The following is a 19,897-nucleotide window of genomic DNA, read 5'->3' on the forward strand; positions in this document are numbered from 1 at the left end:
GACTTTGGAATTACAGCCACAATCGTGGCTGCAATAGCAGCTTCGGCAGCTGCAGCCACGGCAGCTATAGCCCTGACTACATCTGTACAGACTGCCGCAGCACTCAACAATGTGACAACTAACAGAGGCATTGGCTACCCAGGAACAGATCAATGGACACTTACATGCATGGATCCTAATTGTAAATCAGAGAGTGGACTTGCTACAAGAACAAATGGAGATTCTAGAGGGACTTCTGGCGGTGGGATGTATAAGCAATATGAAGGGAATCTGTGTTATGCCAGTAGAGTATCATAACTTCACCAGAGCTGCCAATATCTCCAAAGAGTTAGGAAAAATGCTCAATGGGACTTGGTCCACCAAATTTCATAACCTTACGAGGCTGCTTAGATCCCAAATTGTAAGCCTAAATGCCACCAAAGTGTCCCTGGCTTCCATAGGAGACTGGGTTAAATTGATTCAAAGCTCATTGACCTTCCTGAAGGAATGGGCAGGCATAGGAGTATTTTGTGCTCTTATGGTGGGAGCGTCTGTACTTATGCTAAGATACCTCTGCCGTCTAGGCCGCCAACAACGACATCAACAAGAAATGATTGTACAAGCTATAATGGCCCTCGAGGCTGGGACCTCCCCCCAAATATGGCTCAGCATGCTGGACCGGTAGTCAAAGACGGGTAAGACTGGTCCCACATCCATAGCAACCTAAGACGGGCTCCTCGACCAGGGGGAGTACCCAATGACCGGTAAGCATGGAAAGTGAGGATCGGCAACCTAAGACAGGCACGGTCCCTGCCATATATATAAAAGAAAAGGGGGAGCTGTCAGGGGCAGCTATGTACATAATACGCAACATGGCGCTTGCGCCTGCGGCCAGGCAGAGGACCTGCGCACCACCTGAAAGATGATTGGCTATGCCCAGAACAGGAAGCCCGTGGACACTGCGTGCTTTCTATCATGCTAAGTGTTGATCACGCTCCCTTTCACGTGTACAGCCTGCTGATTGGAGGAGAGGGGATATAAATAGGGGTAAACATCGGGGTAGAGAGAGAACAATAAAGATTCGCAAGCTTGTCACTCCGTGGCTCCTGATCGTTCTTGCTGGCGAGAGTGACAAACAGACACATGAAAAATCATCAACTTCATCCAGCATCAGGGAAAACAAATCAAAACCACAATGCAATCCCACTTCACCCCAGTCAGAATGGCTAACATGAAGAAGTCAGGAAATGACAGATGCTGGCGAGGATGCGGAGAAAGGGGAACCCTCCTACACTGTTGGCGGGAAAGCAAGCTGGTGCAGCCGCTCTGGAAAATGGTATGGAGTTTCCTCAAGAAGTTGAAAATAGAGCTATTCTATGACCCAGGAATTGCACTACTGGGTATTTACCCCAAAGATATAAATGTAGGATCCAAAGGAGCACCTGCACCCCAATGTTCACAGCAGCAATGTCCACAATTGCCAAACTATGGAAAGATTCCAGATGTCTACCAACAGATGATTGGATAAAGAAGATGTGGTACATACATGCTATGGAAGACTATTCAGTCATCCAAAAAGTGAAATCTTGCCATTTGCAATGATATGGACAGAACTAGAGGGTATGATGCCAAGTAAAGTAAGTCAATCAGAGAAAAACATTATTGGGGCGCCTGGGTGGCTCAGTGGGTTAACACCTCTGCCTTCGGCTCAGGTCATGATCTCAGGGTCCTGGGATCGAGTCCCGCATCGGGCTCTCTGCTCAGCAGGGAACCTGCTTCCTCCTCTCTCTCTCTCTCTGCCTGCCTCTCTGCCTACTTGTGATCTCTGTCTGTCAAATAAATAAATAAATTCTTTTTTAAAAAAATGAAAAAAAGAAAGACATTATCATATGATCTCAGTGATATTTGGAAGTTAAGAAACACAACAGAAGATCAGAGGGAAGAGAAGGAAAAATAAAACAAGATGAAACTAGTGAGAGACAAACCGTAAGAGACTCTTAATCGTAGGAAACAATCTGAGGGCTGCTGGAAGGCGGGGAGGGGAGGGTGGAGTCACTGGGTGATGGGCATGAAGGAGGCGTCTGGTACAATGAAATTAATTAAATTCAATTAATTATTTTGTTTTTTTTTTTTTTAAGATTTTATTTATTTATTTGACAGAGAAATCACAAGTAGATGGAGAGGCAGGCAGAGAGAGAGAGAGAGGGAAGCAGGCTCCCTGCCGAGCAGAGAGCCCGATGCGGGACTCGATCCCAGGACCCTGAGATCATGACCTGAGCGGAAGGCAGCGGCTTAACCCACTGAGCCACCCAGGCGCCCCAAATTCAATTAATTAACATAAAATGTATTATACGTATATTACCTAAGACTGATGCGGGGCGCCTGGGTGGCTCAGTCGTTAAGTGTCTGCCTTCAGCCCAGGTCATGATCCCAGGGTCCTGGTCAGCAGGAAACCCGCTTCTCCCTCTCCCGCTCCCCCTGCTTATGTTCCCTCTCTCGATGTGTCTTTCTCTGTCAAACAAATAAATAAATAAAATATTTAAAAAAAAAAAAAGACTGATGAGTTACAAGCATGTACCTCTGAAACGTATAATACATTTTATGTTAATTAATTGAATTTGAATTTTAAAAACGTTTTAAAAAAAGAAGTTTGACTACCATGTCTGAGGGATTATGTGGAGAGGTCCTACGAGAACAGGTGGGTGGAATGGAATCCAGAAGAACCAAGACTTACGGTTGAACACACCAAGGTACTAATCATAGGAGTAAAGCTGTCTTTGGCTCTGGAGCAGTCCATTTCCTGGCCGAACCCCTCCAAGTGATCCCAGATGATGCTACAAAAGAAACACCAGCCAAACATTCCCCGTGTCTGGCTCACATTATGAGATACCGTTAAATAGTTGTTGGCCTAAGTCACCAGTTTTGGGAGCAGTTGGTTACGCAGCAGTAGGCAACTTGGAACACCCCCAGGGCAGCCACCGGTGTGAGTAAAGCGAGGGGTAGAAGCAAGAATGTGGAGGGCGAGGAGATCTGACCCACCTGCTCACAGGCCTTGTGCAGCATTCGGCTGCTCGTTTTTGATCTGGGACATGGAATTTCTATCCAGCGGTGATTCAAGCTGGAACTCCTGAGCGTATCCCTTGATTGGTCTGCTAGAACCCAGCTCATCATGGGCAGTTCCCAACGCCCCCATGGGTACTCGCTGTCCCGTGTCAGGAGCCCTGTCTCTGCTAAAGCCCAGTAGTGGGCCAGGAGCTCTCCCCTAATAGGACACGCCCCTTCGCAGTAGACAGCACGGCTTGATCAGGAACCTGGGGGTGTGTGTCGTGCCTCTCTGTTGGGGGCCTTACCAGCAGGAACACCACACTGCCTCTTGTCCCACCTCGGCGACCTCTACAGCCTGGGCGTCTCTTGGCTGTGGTGGAGCTCCTCCAGAGCCCCGTTCTGTTCTGGGCTCCAGTCAGTCCCTGGAAATGGTCTCGTGAACGCAAACATGGAGGGTGTCCAGGCATTAGTGGTGTTACCATCAACTGTGTTAAATATGACAAGGAATAATCTGTTATTTACCTTAGAGCAATGACCTGGCATGCTCCAGACCACTGGCCTTCTAGAAACTTCAGGGATGTGGAGGGCCTTGAAACATAACAGGGTTTCTCTCCCAATCTCAGGAGCCCACTGCCTTACCAACACCACCAACATATTCACCAATCCTGGCTCATCCTGCTTGTGTAATTATATATCATCAATCTGGTGGAACCAAGTGAGGTTCTGTGGCATGTCCAGAAGGCCCATACCCGGAGGCCGCCCGAGTGGCCTCATATTTTCTCATGAGAGCAGTTAGATTTTCAGGCATTTTGCAAACCACTTGTTAAAACAGCCACTATTAAAAACAAGTCATTATAAACTTTGTAAATTATATTAAAAGCAGAGATAATATTTTAAAGTCATCATTTCCTAGTTATTTTTACTATATTTTGTTTTTTTTTTTTCTTTTATTTGTATTTATTTTATGCAGAATTTACTCCCAGGCCATACACTGTTGCTTCTTCAGTTCTTCTGGGACAGCTTTTTCTTCTGGGCAGCCTCCTCTTCTGCTTCAGGAGCAATCTGCTCTTTCTCAGTAAGGATCATCTCAGTGTGGCAGGGAGAGCTCACGTGTGGTTGAATCTGACCATGAACCCAGTAACTTCTGTGCCACATCTTGGGGCTTTGTTCACCTGGATGTGCTCAGGGGGCCAGAGAATCTACTAAACTCTTAAGCTCAGCATTACTCTCTGCAGTTTTAAGCGTGTGCAGTAAAATCTGGCACTCTTTTTGGGCCACTGGCCCTGTGTCCACCCCACTGTTTGGCCTGGCGACACCTCCCAACACCACCATTGTACCCAGGGAGCCGTGCACGCTGCTTCTGCAGTGACGTCCTTCAGATACTTGGTGGCTTTCCTGATACGCATATTTCTGATGATCTGGGCAGTTTCGGGTGTGATCTTAAAGTAAACACAAAGATTCGAGCTTCTTTTTTTTTTTTTTTTTTTTAAGAATTTATTTATTTATTTGTCAGAGAGAGAGAGCGAGCACAGGCAGACAGAGTGGCAGGCAGAGTCAGAGGGAGAGGCAGGCTCCCTGCAGAGCAAGGAGCCCGATGTGGGACTCGATCCCAGGACGCTGGGATCACGACCCGAGCCAAAGGCAGCTGCTTAACCAACTGAGCCACCCAGGCGTCCCAAGATTCGAGCTTCTTGATTTGCATCATTTTGTAGGGTTTTCTGGGTCAAGTGAATAGTGAACTATTTTCAGAGATAACCTCAGACTGCTTATGGGACGAGCTATATTTTATGCTAAACTATACTTATTGACATCTATTGTGTCTGTATGATTAAAAAAAATACAAGAATACACTGGATGGGGGTGTGTTACTGTGTACAGCTCTCCAAATCTGCATTTTCAGCAAAGTCACACTTTTACTGGCAGCTTAAAATCAGATGTGGTAGAAACAGTCACACTACAAGGGCACCTGGGTGGCTCAGTGGGTTAAGCCTTTGTCTTCAGCTCAGGTCACGATCCCAGGGTTCTAGGATGGAGACCCACATCAGACTCTTTGCTCAGTATGGAGCCTGCTTCCCTCTCTCTCTCTGCAAACCTCTCTGCCTACTTGTGATCTCTCCCTCTCTGTCAAATAAATAAATAAAAATCTTTTTTAAAAATTAAAAAAAAAAGAAACAGTCACAGTACAGAAATCACCAAACAGGACAAATGATGCTTTTCTGCCTATAGTACCAGCACATGCTGTCCACGTCCCTTTGGGCCACATTACGATGCCAGAGTTGATACAGTAACATAAATGTGTAGTTGTACACATGTCATGCAGAGGCGAACTGCTCCTCATCCTCCATCCTGACACTATTTAAAAACACATTCATCAGTAGCCAAGAGCCACATGTCAGAGCCCCAAACTCTGTTAATGAGGCATGACAGCTACCATTAGGACAACCACCTGGTTGAGTTCCTCATGGCCTACTGTCACCTTCCAGGATCTGGTCTGGTATTTGTAGGGACCAGAGGGTCAATGAAGGAGACAGGACAGGAACAACCACCTCCTGCATCCATTTAGGCGGCATCAACCTCCACCATTTCCTTTGGACTGTGATATTGCTCTAGACTTAGTGTCTTTGTGGAGAAGGAGGTACAGATTTGGGGCTCCCACTCAGCCTCCTCCTACCATATCACTTACTCCACTGGTCCAAGAACAAGTGTGGCGATTCTGCCAAATACCGGGTGTTCCAACTAGACATTCAGGGACTGTAAGAATGACTACTAAGGGGCGCCTGGGTGGCTCAGTTGGTTAAGCGACTGCCTTCAGCTCGGGTCATGACCCTGGAGTCCTGGGATTGAGTCCCGTATCAGGCTTCCAGCTCCATGGGGAGTCCAATTCTCCCTCTGACCTTCTCCCCTCTCATGCTCTCTCTCTCAAATAAATAAAATGTTAAAAAAAAAAAGAATGACTACTAGGTAGGTCCACAGACTTCACAGAGCCACTGTGATTTGGGCCAGGGTGCCACTGATCAGCCGCTCCCATGATTCCCTACTGCAATGAAGGACAGGCATGTTCATGACTCAGCTACGCTGTATGACCTTTAGACTGCTCCAGCCCTAGGGTTTTGTAGTTCTGTGCTGCTGCAATCAGTCCGACTCAGAAAGAAGTCAATGGGACAGGAGGAAGTTGAGCACTTTAAAAAGTAGGATCCTACATAGTTGGATCAGAGTCTTTGAGGAACATCTAGAAGCCCGGGGGAGTCTCTGGAGTGGGAGGGTGGAGACCTCCTCGTTCTTCCTGACAGAAAGAAGCAGTGGGGGACCTCTTTACCCTCCACGGGGATAAATGCTGGCACGGTTCCTCTAGATAGTCCCCTGCCTCTCTACAATAATCAGGGGCTAATTGTCTTTTGACTATGGGACCCTAGGGTCTTAATAACATTAATGAGCTCTTTCCCCCATGGGATGGGGGTCATGCAATCTCTCCCTCCGGCACCAGATCAACACTTTTTCCTCCTACACCCATGAAACAGCCTACCTTCTCCCCAGCCAAGGGAAAAGGCTGCTCACAAGCAGGGGCCTCGGACCCCTGGGGCCTCCCCTTCCCTGGAGGGACGCAGTGGGCTGAGGTTGGCACGCAGCCCCTGCAGCCAGCCCACTGAGGTTCAGATGTCAGCTCTTGAGCTCACTGATCAGACTGAGGCAAGGGATCTCATCTGTCTCTGCTTCAGACTCTACGTCAGAGGGAGAGGGTGCCCAGAGTCGCTGTGTGGGTGATGAGGGGCGTGCTGATGTTTGGCAACCAGCTTAGCTGGGGCAGATACAGCCCCCCATTGAAGGGCTGGCCAATTTCTGTGGCATAAATGTTCCCACAATGGCTAAGCCAAGCTACCAATGGTTTAACTCTCTCACAAAAGTCCCCAAAATTTAACAGTCAAGAGCTGTTACGAGCAGTTCCAACACATCTCCTGTCCGTGTGCCTAGAGAAGTGCCTGCTGGCAAGCATTAGCAGCCCTCCATACGACCAGGGACCCAAGGGCCCATTCCAGGCTACCCACTCCTGTCTGGTACGTCTCCCTCTTGATGTCCACAAGGAGGCACCAGTGGAGAGTTTTGCCATCACAGGCAGCAGAGGGGACTTCTTTTCACCCTCTTAACATTTTTAATAACAATAAACCACTCAAAAGAAGAGATATAGGGCTTACACTTTTATATTACAAAGGTATTTCATTTCTTCATCAATATTGGTATTTACATAATAGCCTGGAATTGTGAAATGAAAAACCAAGCCAAAGCAAATCAAAAGAGAAACAATGTTAAAGTAAAAGGCAACATGGTGATACTTTACATATGAAATAGAAAATGAAGTTGATGGGCAGACAAATTCTGATTCTGCAACAGATGAATACGAAAACTTCTAAGGGATTCACATCAATCAAACATGTTAGTTAATGAAAATAACAGCATTGTCTGGAGGCAAACGTTCTGGACTCAGTAGGTAGAAGTAAGGACCGCAAATCAACCAAACATCATCATCAGGACCCTACTTCCCTTCTACTATCTTTTTTTTTTAAGATTATTTATTTATTTATTTGTCAAATAAATAAGAGAGATCACAAGTAGGCAGAGAGGCAGGCAGAGAGAGGAGAGGAGGAAGCAGGCTCCTGCTGAGCAGAGAGCCCGATGCGGGACTCGATCCCAGGACCCTGAGATCATGACCTGAGCCGAAGGCAGCGGCTTAACCCACTGAGCCACCCAGGCGCCCCCCCTTCTACTATCTTTAATGAAGGAAGAAGTGAAAGAGGTGGTAATCCATCTTCAGGATGGGTGAAAAGGTTCAGGACCCTTAGCAGGAAATGCTGGAAATTCCAAAAGACACATCATGCCCTTGCTTATTTCTTATTTTGTTACCCGTAGCCTATCCATACTCACAGACAACCAGACTATGCTCAATGGCCTAGCAATGAACTTGTAAATTACTATATACTGGTGCTATGGATAAGTATTATTTGGGGTATACAGATACTAATAAGCAGGACTAAACCACAGAATTTATGACAAATCTCGCAGCCTTCCAAAGGCAATACGTTTTTTAAAACATACTCAGGGTAAATATTAAACAAAAAAGTTTAATAAAACATATTCATTTTTATTCCCAGCTAAATCTTATTTCATTTTCTTCTTATTATTATTATTATGTTCAGTTAGCTAACGTACAGTACATGATTAGTTTTCGAGGTAGTGTTCAATGTTTCACTAGCTGCATGTAACACCCAGTGCTCGTCGCACACGTGCCCTCCTATTGCCCATCACCCGGCTACCTCACCCCTCCACCCAGCTCCCCTCCAACAACTCTTTGTTTCCCGGGGGGGGTTAAGAGTCTCTCGTGGCTTTTTCTCCCGCTCTGACGGCTTCCCATTCCGTTTTTTCCCTCCCTTCCCCCGCGCTCCTCCACTCTGTTCTTTCTGTTCCACATATGAGTGAGACCATACAGTTGTCTTTCTCTGCCTGACTTATTCAACTCAGCATAATAACCTTCCAGTTCCATCCACGTCAGAGTAAATGACAAGTATTCATCCTGTCTGATGGCCGAGGAATAGCCATTGTATATATGGATCACATCTTCTTTACCCACTCATCTGTTGAAGGGCATCTCAGCACCTTCCACAATTTGGCTATTGTGGACATGGCTGCTATGAACATTGCGGTGCAGGTGCCCTTTCAAATCAGTACATTTGTATCTTTAGGGTAAATACCTAGTAGTGCAATCCTGGGTCATAGGGTAGCCTATTTTTAACATCCTGAGGAACCTCCATACTGTTTTCCAGAGTTGCTGTACCAGCTCACATTGCCACCAACAGTGTAAGAGGATTCCCCTTCTCCACATCCTCACCAACATTTGTTGTTTCCTGTCTTGTTAAATTTTGCCATTTCAACTGGTGTAAGATGATATCTCAATGAGAGGTTTTGATTTGTCTTTCCCTGACAGCTAGTGATATGGACGATTTTGTCATGTGTCTGTTGGCCATTTGTATGTCTTCTTTGGAGAAGTGTCTGTTCATGTCTTCTGCCTCTTTCTTGAGTGGATTATCTGGTTTTGGGGTGTTGAGTTTGAGAAGTTCTTTATAGATCTTGGATACCAGCCCTTTATCTGAAATATCATTTGCAAATATGTTCTCTCACTCCGTACATTGTTTCTTTGTTTTGTTGATTGTTTCCTTTCTGTGCAGAAGCTTTTTTTTTAAAGATTTTATTTCTTTATTTGACAGACAGAGATCATAAGTAGGCAAAGAGACAGGCAGAGAGAGGAGAGGGAAGCAGGCTCCCCACTGAGCAGAGAGACTGATGCGGGGCTTGATCCCAGGACCCTGGGATTGTGACCTGAGCTGAAGGCAGAGGATTTAACCCACTGAGCCACCCAGGCGCCCCTGTGCAGAAGCTTTTTATCTTTTTGTTTCCCTTGCCTTTGAAGATGTGTCTTGCAAGAAGTTGCTGTGGCCAAGGTGGAAGAGATTGCAGCCTGTGTTCTCCTCTAGGATTTTTATGGATGCCTGTCTTACAGGGAGGTCTCTCATCCATTTTGAGTTTATCTTTGTGTATGGAGTCCGAGAATGATCCAGTTTCATTCTTCTTCATGTGGCTGTCCTATTTTCTCAGCACCATTTATTGAAGAGACTGTCTTTTTTCCATTGGATATTCTTTCCTGCTTTGTCAAAGATTAGTTGACCATAGAGTTGAGCATCCATTTCTGGGCTCTCTATCCTGTTCCATTGATCTATGTATCTGTTTTGTGCCAATACCATTCTGTTTGGTGACCACAGCTTTGTAACAAAGCTTGAAGTCAGGCATTGCTATGCCCTTAGCTTTGGTTTTTTCTTTTTCAGCATTCCCTGGCAATTCAGAGTCTTTTCTGGTTCCATACAAGTTTTAGGATTTTTGGCTCGAGCTCTGTGAAAAATGTCAATGGCATTTTGATAGAAATGGCATTGAATGTGTAGTTTGCTCTGGGTAGCATAGACATTTTCACAGTGTTTATTCTTCCAACCCATGAACACAGAATATTTTTCATTCCCTTTGTGTCTTCATCAATTTCTTTCATAAGTGTTCTGTAGTTTCTAGAGTAAAGTATGTTTACCTCTTTGGTTAGATTTATTCCTAGTTATCTTATGGGATTTTATGCTATTGTAAATGGGATGGATTCATTAATTTCTCTTTCTTCTGTCTTGTTGGTGGTGTACAGAAATGCAACTGATTTCTGTGCATTGCTTTTGTATCCTGCCACATTGCTGAACTGCTGTATGAGTTCTAGTAACTTAGGGGTGGAGTCTTTAGGGTTTTCTACATAGAGTATCATGTCATCTGGGAAGGGTGAGACTTCTTGACTTCTTCTTTGCTGATTCAGATGCATTTTATTTCTTTTTGTTGTCTGATTGCTGAGGCTAGGGCTTCTAGTACTATGTTGACCAGCAGTGATGACAGTGGACAGCCCTGCCATGTTCCTGACCTTAGGGAAAAGCTCTCAGTTTTTCCCCATTGAAGATGATATTCACTGTGGGTTTGCCATAGATAGCTTTCATGATATTGAGGTATGTACCCCCTACCATACACTGTGAAGAGTTTTGATCAAGAAAGGATGCTGCACTTTGTCAAATGTTTTTTCAGCATCTATAGAGAGTATCATATGGTTCTTGTTCTTTCTTTTACTAAATGTATTGAATCACATTGATTGATTTGCAGATGTTGAACCAACTTTGCAGCCCAGGAATAAATCCCACTTGGTCATGGTGAATAATCCTTTTACTGTACTGTGGGATCCTATTGGCTAGTATTTTGGTGGGAATTTTTTCATCCATGTTCATCAAGGATACTGGTCTGTAATTCTCCTTTTTGATGCAGTCTTTGTCTGGTTTGGGGATCAAGGTAATGCTGACCTCATAAAATGAGTTTGGAGGTTTTCCTTCCATGTCTATTTTTTGGAACAGTTTCAGGAGAACAGGTATTCATTCTTCTTTAAATGTTTGGTAGAATTCCCCTGGGAAACTGTCTGGCCCTAGGCTCTTGTTTCTTGGGAGATTTTTGATGACTGCTTCCATCTCCTTACTGGCTATGGGTCTGTTCAGGTTTTCTATTTCTTCCTGATTTAGTTTTCATAGTTTATATGTCTCTAAGAAGGCATCCATTTCTTCCAGATGGTCAAATTTGCTGGTGTATGTTGCTCATAATATGTTTTCATAGTTGTATTCCTTTGGTGTTGGTTGTGAACTCTCCTCTTTCATTCATGATTTTATTTATTTGGATCCTTTCTCTTTTCTTTTTGATAAGTCTGGCCAGGGGGTTATCAATCTTATTCTTTCAAAGAACTAGCTCCTAGTTTTGTTGATCTGTTCTATTCTTTCAGTTTCTATTTCATTGATTTCTGCTCTGATCTTTATGATTTCTCTTCTCCTCCTGGACTTCAGCTTTCTTTGCTGTTCTTTCTCTAGCTCCTCTAGGTGTAGGGTCAGGCTGTGTACTTGAGAGCTTTCTTGTTTCTTGAGAAAGGCTTGTATTGATATATACTTTCTCCTCAGGACAGTCTTTGCTGCATCCCAAAGGTTTTGAACAGCTGTGGTTTTATTTTCATTTGTTTCCATTATTTTTTTTTTAAATTTGCTTTGATGATTTTTTTAATTCTTCTTTAATTTCCTGGTTGACTCATTTTTTTCTTTAGTAGGATGTTCTTTAATCTTCATGTATTTGAGTTCTTTCCAATTTTGCTCTTGTGGTTGAGTTCTAGTTTCAAAGCATTGTGGTCTGAAAATACACAGAGAATGATCCCAATATTTGGTACCAGTTGAGTCCTGATTTGTAACCCAGGATGTGATCTATTCTGGAGAATGTTCCATGTACACTAGAGTACACTGTGTATTTTGTTGCTTTGGGATGGAATGCTCTGAATATATCTGTAATGTCCATCTGATCCAATGTGTCATTTGAAGCCTTTATTTCCTTGTTGATCTTCTTTAAAAAGATTTTATTTATTTCTTTGAGAGTGAGATCACAACTAGGCAGAGAGGCAGATGGGGGTGGGGGAAGCAGGCTCCTTGCTGAACAGAGAGCCCAACATGGGGCTTGATCCCAGGACCCCAAGACCATGACCTGAGCTGAAGACAGGGGCTTAACCCACTGAGTCACCCAGGCCCCCCTCCTTGTTGATCTTTTAATTAGATGATCTGTCCATTTCAGTGAGGGGAGTGTTAAAGTCTCCTACTATTATTGTATTATTGTTGATGTGTTTCTTTGATTTTGTTATTAATTGGTTTGTATAATTGGCTCCTCCCATATTAGGGTCATAGACATTTAAAAAATTATTGATGTATTCTTGTTGGATAGACCCTTTAAGCATGATATACTGTCCTTCCTCATCTCTTATTATAGTCTTTGGCTTAAAATCTAATTTATCTGATATAAGGATTGCCACCCCAGCATTCTTTTGATGTTCATTAGCATGGTAAATGGTTTTTCATGGTTTTTCACCCCCTTACTTTAAATCTGGAGGTGTCTTTGGATCTGAAATGGGTTTCTTGCCAACAGCATATTGGTTGGCCTTGTTTTTTAATTTAATTTTGTATATTTATTTGACAGAGAGAGCAAGAGACACAAGCAAGCAGAGCAGCAGAGGGAGAGGGAAAAGCAGGCTACCCACTGAGCAGGGATCCCAATGCAGGGCTCAATTCCAGGACCCTGGGATCATTACCCTGGGATCAGGACCCTGGGATCATGAACTAAAGGCAGTCACTTAATCAAATGAGCCACCCAGGTGCCCCTGGGTCTTGTTTTTTTAATCCATTCTGATACCTCATGTCTTTTGATTGGAGAATTTAGCCCATTTACATTCAGGGTAACTAAAAAAATTTATCAATTTAGTACCACTATATTGCCTGTAAAGTGACTGTTACTGTATATTGTCTCAGTTCCTTTCTGTTCTTGGGCTCTCTCTTTGCTAAGAGGATCACTTTCAATATTTCCTTTTGGCATTTGCAAATTATTTTCATTTTTGATTGGCCTAGAAGCTTTTTATTTCTCCTCTGATATTCAATGACAGCCTAGCTGGATATATTATTCTTGGCTGCATGTTTTTCGCATTTAATGCTCTGAATATATCATGCCAGTCCTTTCTGGCCTGCCAGGTCTCTATGGACAGGTCTGGTTCCAATCTAATATTTGTACCATTGTATGTTACAGACTTCTTTTCCTGGGCTGCTTTCAGGATTTTCTCTTTGTCACTGAGACTTGTAAGTTTTACCGTTAGATGATGGGGTATTGACATTTTTTTATTGATTTTGAGGGGCGTTCTCTGTGCCTCGTGGGTTTTGATGCTTGTTTCATTCGCCAAATTAGGGCAGTTATCTGCTATAATTTTCTCCAATATACCTCTCTGCCCCTCTCTCTCTTTCTTCTTCTTCTGAGATCCCAATTATTCTAATATTGTTTCATCTTATGGCATCACTTTTCTTTTGAATTCTCCCCTCATGATCCAGTAGTTGTTTATCTCTCTTTTTCTCAGCTTCTTTATTCTCCTTCATTTGGTTTCCTATATCATTATTAGTTCTCTCTTCTGCCTCATTTATCCTAGCAGTAAGAGCCTCCATTTTTTATTACACCTTCTTAATAGCTTTTTAAATTTCAATTTGGTTAGATTTTAGTTCTTTTATTTCTCCAGTAAGGGATTTTATTTCTTCAGAAAGGGATTATCTAGTATATTCTATGCTTTTTTCAAGCCCAGCTAGTATCCCCTTTTTTTTTTTAAAGATTTATTTATTTATTTATTTATTTGACAGAGATCACAAGCAAGCAGAGAGAGAAGAAGCAGAAGCAGGCTCCCTGCTGAGCAGAGAGCCTGATGCTGGACTTGATCCCAGGACCCTGGGATCATGACCTGAGCTGAAGACAGAGGCTTTAACCCACTGAGCCACCGAGGTGCTCCCAAGCTAGCATCTTTATAATCATCATTCTTTTTTTTTTTAAGATTTTATTTATTTATTTGACAGAGAGAGATCACAAGTAGGCAGAGAGGCAGACAGAGAGAGGAGCAAGCAGGCTCCCCACTGAGCAGAGAGCCCGATGCGGGACTCGATCCCAGGACCCTGAGATCATGACCTGAGCCGAAGGCAGCGGCTTAACCCACTGAGCCACCCAGGCGCCCTATAATCGTCATTCTTAAGTCTACTTCTGACATCTTACTAATGTCCATATTGATTAGGTCCCTAGCAGTCAGTACTCCATCTTGTTTGTTTGTTTTTTTTTTTAAGATTTTATTAATTTACATTCCAGAGAGAGCTCAAGATTATAAGCAGGATCCCTGCTCTTGTGGGACTTGATGTGGAGGAGCCCAATGTGGGACTCAATCCCACAGCCCTGGGATCATGACCTGAGCTGAAGGCAGATGCTTAACCAACTGAGCCACCCAGGTGTCCCAATTGTTTTTTTTTTTTTTTTTTTTTTAAGGTAAGTTTTCCACCTTGTCATTTTGTCCAGAGAAGAATAGATGAATGGGAGAAAAAAATGCTAAAATGGTAACAACTAGCCCAGAAAAATATACACTAACCAAATCAGAAGAGACTCAAAACTGGGGGCAGAAGAAAGGGGAAGAAAAAAAATATTTAGGCTGGTGAATAGAACAGAGCCACAGGCTTGATTTTGAATGTAGTATGGTCTGTTAGAAGAATTTGCCTCCCAAAATTTTAAAGAAAGAAAAACTTAAATATATACAAAAATAAGGGTAAACATGATGAAGGGATAAATTATGACTATAAAGATGAAAATTAAAAAGATGTCACAGGGGCGCCTGGGTGGCTCAGTGTGTTAAAGCCTCCACCTTTGACTCAGGGCATGATCCCAGGGTCCTGGGATGGAGTCCTGCATTAGGCTTTCTGCTCAGCAGGGAGCCTGCTTCTTCCTCTCTCTCTGCCTGCCTCTCTGCCCACTTGTGATCTCTGTCTGTAAAATAAATACATAAAATCTTTTAAAAAAAGATTTTATAAAAAGAACTGGAAAATAAGTTGGCTGGAAAAAAAAAAAAAAGTAGAGAATGTGACCAGGCTAGAGACTAGACCAAAGCCATACATTAGATTTAAGGTATATTATGGTCTGTTGGAAGAAACTGTATCCCAAAATTTAAAGAAAGAAAAACTTATACAAATACAAAAAATAAGGTTAAGTACAATGAAGGGATAGACTATGACTATAAAAATGAACATTATAAAAGGTATCGATAAGGGATGCCTGGATGGCTCAGTTGGTTAAGCAACTGCGTACAGCTAGGGTCATGATCCTGGAGTCCTGGGATCAAGTCCCGTATCAGGCTCTCTGCTCAGAAGGGGTCTGCTTCTGCCTTTGACCCTCTCCCCTCTCATGCTCTCTCTCTCACTCTCTCAAGTAAATAAATAAAACGTTTTAAAAAATAAAAAATAAAAAGTTATTGATAAGATAAACTAGTTAAAATAGAAAAGAGGAAAAATTCAAAAAAATAGAGAGAAAAGTAAAATTTTTAAAAATTTAACTTTGAAAGACTAAAGGATCATGGGGGGAAAATCCATGAATTCTGTGTGCTGCATTCCTGTATCTCTGGAGTTCCACCATTTTCATTGATCTGTGAACTTGGTCTTGGCTGGATGTTCTTGCTGATCTTCTGGGGGCCTGTCACCGTGACTCTCAAATGTCTTTGCAGAACTGCACCGCCCTTGCCAGGGGCCAGGCTAAGCAATCTGTGTGGTTATGGTCTTGGAGCTTTTGTTCCCTGAGCGCTTTCTGTAGAGTTCCCGCGGACAGGAATGAAAATGATGGCCTCCCAGTCTCCCACCTGGAGGAGCCAAGAGCTCAGGGCCCCAGTCCTCAGTGCGCGCTCAGAGAAAAGCGTTCAATCCCTCCCATCTCCCTGGTTTCTGGCCACGCGCTGAGCTCCCCCGGCATGTAGCCGAGCATTTCTGTCTCAGGCGCACGGCCCTGTTTGGAGTCTCCAAACCCAGCAGATTCCTGCCACGCCCTCCTGCACCACTCCTCCTGGAAAAGGAGGGGGTGTCCCCAGATCTGCCACTTGTGGGGTCCCTGCTCCAAGAGCAGGGGTCAAATGTGCCTTGTATCACAGTTTAAGGTAATCCTGAGCTGAAAGCCCCCGCCTTGGCTCTGTCTCTGGAGCCGGCTTCCCTACTCTGATGCCTGGGGTCTCTGTCACACTCAGACACCCCTGGTCTTTCTGTGACCCCACGGGTCCTGAGACCACACAGTCCCCACGAGGGCTCCGCCCCCACTTAGCCTCTGGGGCCGCGTCTCTCAGTGGAGCAGACTTCTAAAAGTTCAGATTTTGTGCTGCCCTGCTCTCTACCACTTGCTGGGAGCTGGCCCCTCCCCCTCCCCAGGTCTATCTTCCTGTATGTCACTTTGGCTTCACTTCACACATCCTACCTACCAAAAAGGGGTCACTTTTCTGTTTCAAGAGTTGTTGATCTTCTCTTCACTCTCTTGTTGAGTTTGTAGGTGTTCAGAGTGGTTGGATAACTATCCAGCTGGATCCCTCGGACCAGATGAAATTTAGGTCTCCTACTCCTCCGCCGTCTTGCTCTTCCTCTGAAAAGCTCTCAGCTTTTCCCTGTTGAGGACCATACTTGCTGTGGGCTTTTCATAGATAGCTTTTATGTTATTGAGCTATGTGCCCTCTATCCCAATATTTTGAAGAGTTTTAATCAGGAAAGGATGCTGTATTTTGGTCAAATGCCTTTTCTGCTTTAATTGAGAGGATCATAAGGTTCTTATTTCTTCTTTTGTTAATGTGACCCATCACACTGGCAGAGGGGATTTTAATCTGACTGACGGTGAGTAGAGAATTTGTTTTTTTTTTTTAGGAGACCTCAGCTCCTACCAGCCCCCAGCAGTGGAGCACCAGAGTGGAAGTTAACCACGGTCTACACTCCTGGCCCTGGGCACCCACTGGCTGGGTCCCCTCAGCCATGTCTTAACCTCTGAAACTGTTTACTTCCTGATACAGATAGAGTAAGAGCGTCTTGTTTGCAGGGCTGCTGAGAGATCCAGGTGACTGGGCAGCTGTGAGGCACGTAGGGAGCATTCCACACCTCCTGGTTACTGATAGCTCTGGATTATCACAAACTCCTTTGTGTTGGTCCCCACCCGCCCCTGGTGCCTTGGCTCCCAGTACACGGCTGGCGGGTGCTCGTGGAGCCCAGGGAAGGCTCAAATGCAGAAACCACTGAATGACTGTGTCACGGGCAAGAGCCAGGAGCAAAATGGTAAGTGAGAGCGTGGAGAAGACAAAGACAGGGAGAAAAGGTGAGGGGTCACTAAGGAGAGGCCGTTCTACAGAGACTCGGGAAGGAGGTAGGGGAGCACCAGGAGAATGAGAAATTCAGAAATGCAAACAAAGCGATTAGGGTGAGAGCTGAGGAATCACAAGAACCACGGGCTGCTGTTTCAGTGATAGTAACTGCCTATTACAGAGCAAGCAAAGGAAGGGAGACTGCTTCTTGGCATGAGGTTTTGTTTGGGGGTGATGAGATGTTCTGGAGGCTGACAGTATTGCTTGCACAATAGCGAATATACTAAAACCACTAAATTATACATTTTTTTAATTGGGTCTATGTAAACTCTATCTCCAGACAGTAAAAGGAATAAGGGGAAATGCAGCGTGCTGGTCCCATCTGGGGTGTGTGCGCGCGGGAGCACTGAAGATACTCGAAACATGTGCTCGGTTCTTCATGGTCATGCCAGGGGTTGATTTTCTTACTCATTAAACTGTAGAGATATGCTTTACTTATGCTTTTTTGATTGTATAAAAATATGACAAAAAGTTAAAATGCGTCCTATAAGGGAGAAAAGCATGGGAGAAAACGAACAAACCGAGGAAGATACCGGAGCAGAAATATCTAGGAGAAGAGATGGAGCGGGATGGGAACCTGCGTCAGGAGATGCTCAGGCCACCCTGTAGGCTGCCCAGGCACTTCTGCCAGCCGGCCCCACCCCACGCCCTCCCTGAGGCTGGAGGTCGGCTAAGCTTAGCTGGGGAGCTGCCAATGGCCTCAGCCTCCTGCCCCAGCTCTCACTTGGCTTTCTATGCCCAATGTTCCTCTTTTTTTATATAAAATATACAGCCACCTCCTCCAGGATGTTTTCCCTGATATAGCCAACCAAACTGGTCCCTTGCCACCTTATAGACCCTACTCCCTCACTCGGGATGCTGGTGTCCCGACCTTGAAGGCTTGGGGTCTTTGATATTGTCTCTGTGAACTGCTCAGTGGTTTTAATATGCTCGGGGTCATGCCTGCCTCCCACCTGTAAGCGTCTCAGGGCAGTGACTGAACATGTGGGCCAGTCCCCCCAGCCAGACAGCCAGCTCAGCTACTTGAGCAACCAAACGGCTCTGTGAATGGTGTCCTTACACACAAAGGGAAAACCTCTCTCCCAGATACAACACTCTGTCTCTAAGGCTCCCCTGCAAAAAAGATGCACAGAATATAATGTGGTATAAAGAGCTCCACAACAGTCACCTGACAGAGAAATGATGAACTCTATGTAGATAGCTTATAACCTGAAAATCCACTTGAAAATACATGACTTTGCTGGCTCTTCCAACAAACATAAGGACAACGAAACACTTAACACTTAGAACAGGATGCAGAGGCGCTCCGTACAGGCGGTGCTGAAGTGCTCCGTCAGCTCACACCTGCTTGCTTTCCACCAGCCTCCTTTATGCTCAGCCAGCAGCCCAGGGCCCCAGCAGACAGCTCTGTCCATCTGCCAGCATGTCCTGCTGCCCCCACGCCTGCTAGCCCACACTGACCAGGAGGGATGAGAAGGGACGAGCTGCTGAGGGTGGTGTCCAGGAGAGTACACTGGTGGGACGATGGGAAGAGAAAGGTGCACCTGCTGTGGCCTGACCAGTACCAGCTGGGGTCTCAGACGATAGACGTCCCTCCAGACTGGGGCAGGAAGAGGTCATGGCCACCCAGAGCTCCCCTGGCGGCTTCCTCCTTCGGGGTTTCTCTGAACGCCCAGGACTTGAAAGAATCCTCTTCGCGGTTGTCCTACCTTCTGAATCAGGTGGGCAACACCCTCACCATTCTGCTGTCTGACCTTTTTCCTCTCTGACCTGTCCTTCTTGGACCTTCTTGGGTGAGTTCCATCCTCCAGATGCTGGTCAACCCCTGGGGCCCAAAACCCATCAGCTTCCTTGGCTGCTCTGTTCAGCTCTTCATCTTTCTCTTCCCGGGGACCACTGAGTGCACCCTCCTGGCAGTGATGGCCTCCGACTGCTATGCGGCCACCTGCCAGCGCCCCCACTACACCACCATCATCTAGCCCTGCCGGTGCCAGCAGCTGGCATCCGTGGCCGGGGTCATCGGGCTGCTGGAGTCAGTAGTCCAGACACCACCCCCTCTCCGCCTGCCCCTCTGTCCCCATCGGCAGATGGATGACTTCGTGTGTGAGGTCCCAGCTGTAATCACATTGTCCTGTGGGACCACCACCTACAATGAGACCCGGAGGGCTGTGGCCAGCGTCCTCATTCTGGTCGTGCCCCTCGGCCTCATCCTTGTCTCTTACTGTGCCATCGCCTGAGCAGTGCTGAGGATTAACTTGGCGCAAGATGTTTGGGACTTGGAAGATGTTTGGGACCTTCCTCTCCCATCTCACAGCGGTCACCCTCTGGTACAGCTCAGGCATTGTCGTCTCCCTCCAGCCCCAGAGTTCCTATGCTCGCAAATGGGGCAAGTTCTTTGGTCTCTTCTATGCCGTGGGCACCCCAGCACTTACCCTCTCACCTGAGGAACAAGGAAGTCAAGAGAGCCTTCAGGAGACTGCTGGGGAAGGACAGGGACACAAAGCGGAGCTGAGTGCGGTT

The 19,897-nt window shown here is 45.3% G+C and overlaps 1 pseudogene; it reads left to right on the forward strand.

The window, feature by feature from the left end:
* Positions 1 to 18,995: 18,995 nt before the first annotated feature.
* Positions 18,996 to 19,889, forward strand: LOC123389912 (annotated as a pseudogene).
* The last annotated feature ends 8 nt before the right edge of the window (positions 19,890 to 19,897 follow it).

Source organism: Mustela putorius, unplaced genomic scaffold, assembly GCF_011764305.1.
Source record: "Mustela putorius furo isolate JIRA1106 unplaced genomic scaffold, ASM1176430v1.1 tig00004179_pilon_pilon_pilon, whole genome shotgun sequence".
In the NCBI taxonomy this organism is placed as follows: domain Eukaryota; kingdom Metazoa; phylum Chordata; class Mammalia; order Carnivora; family Mustelidae; genus Mustela; species Mustela putorius.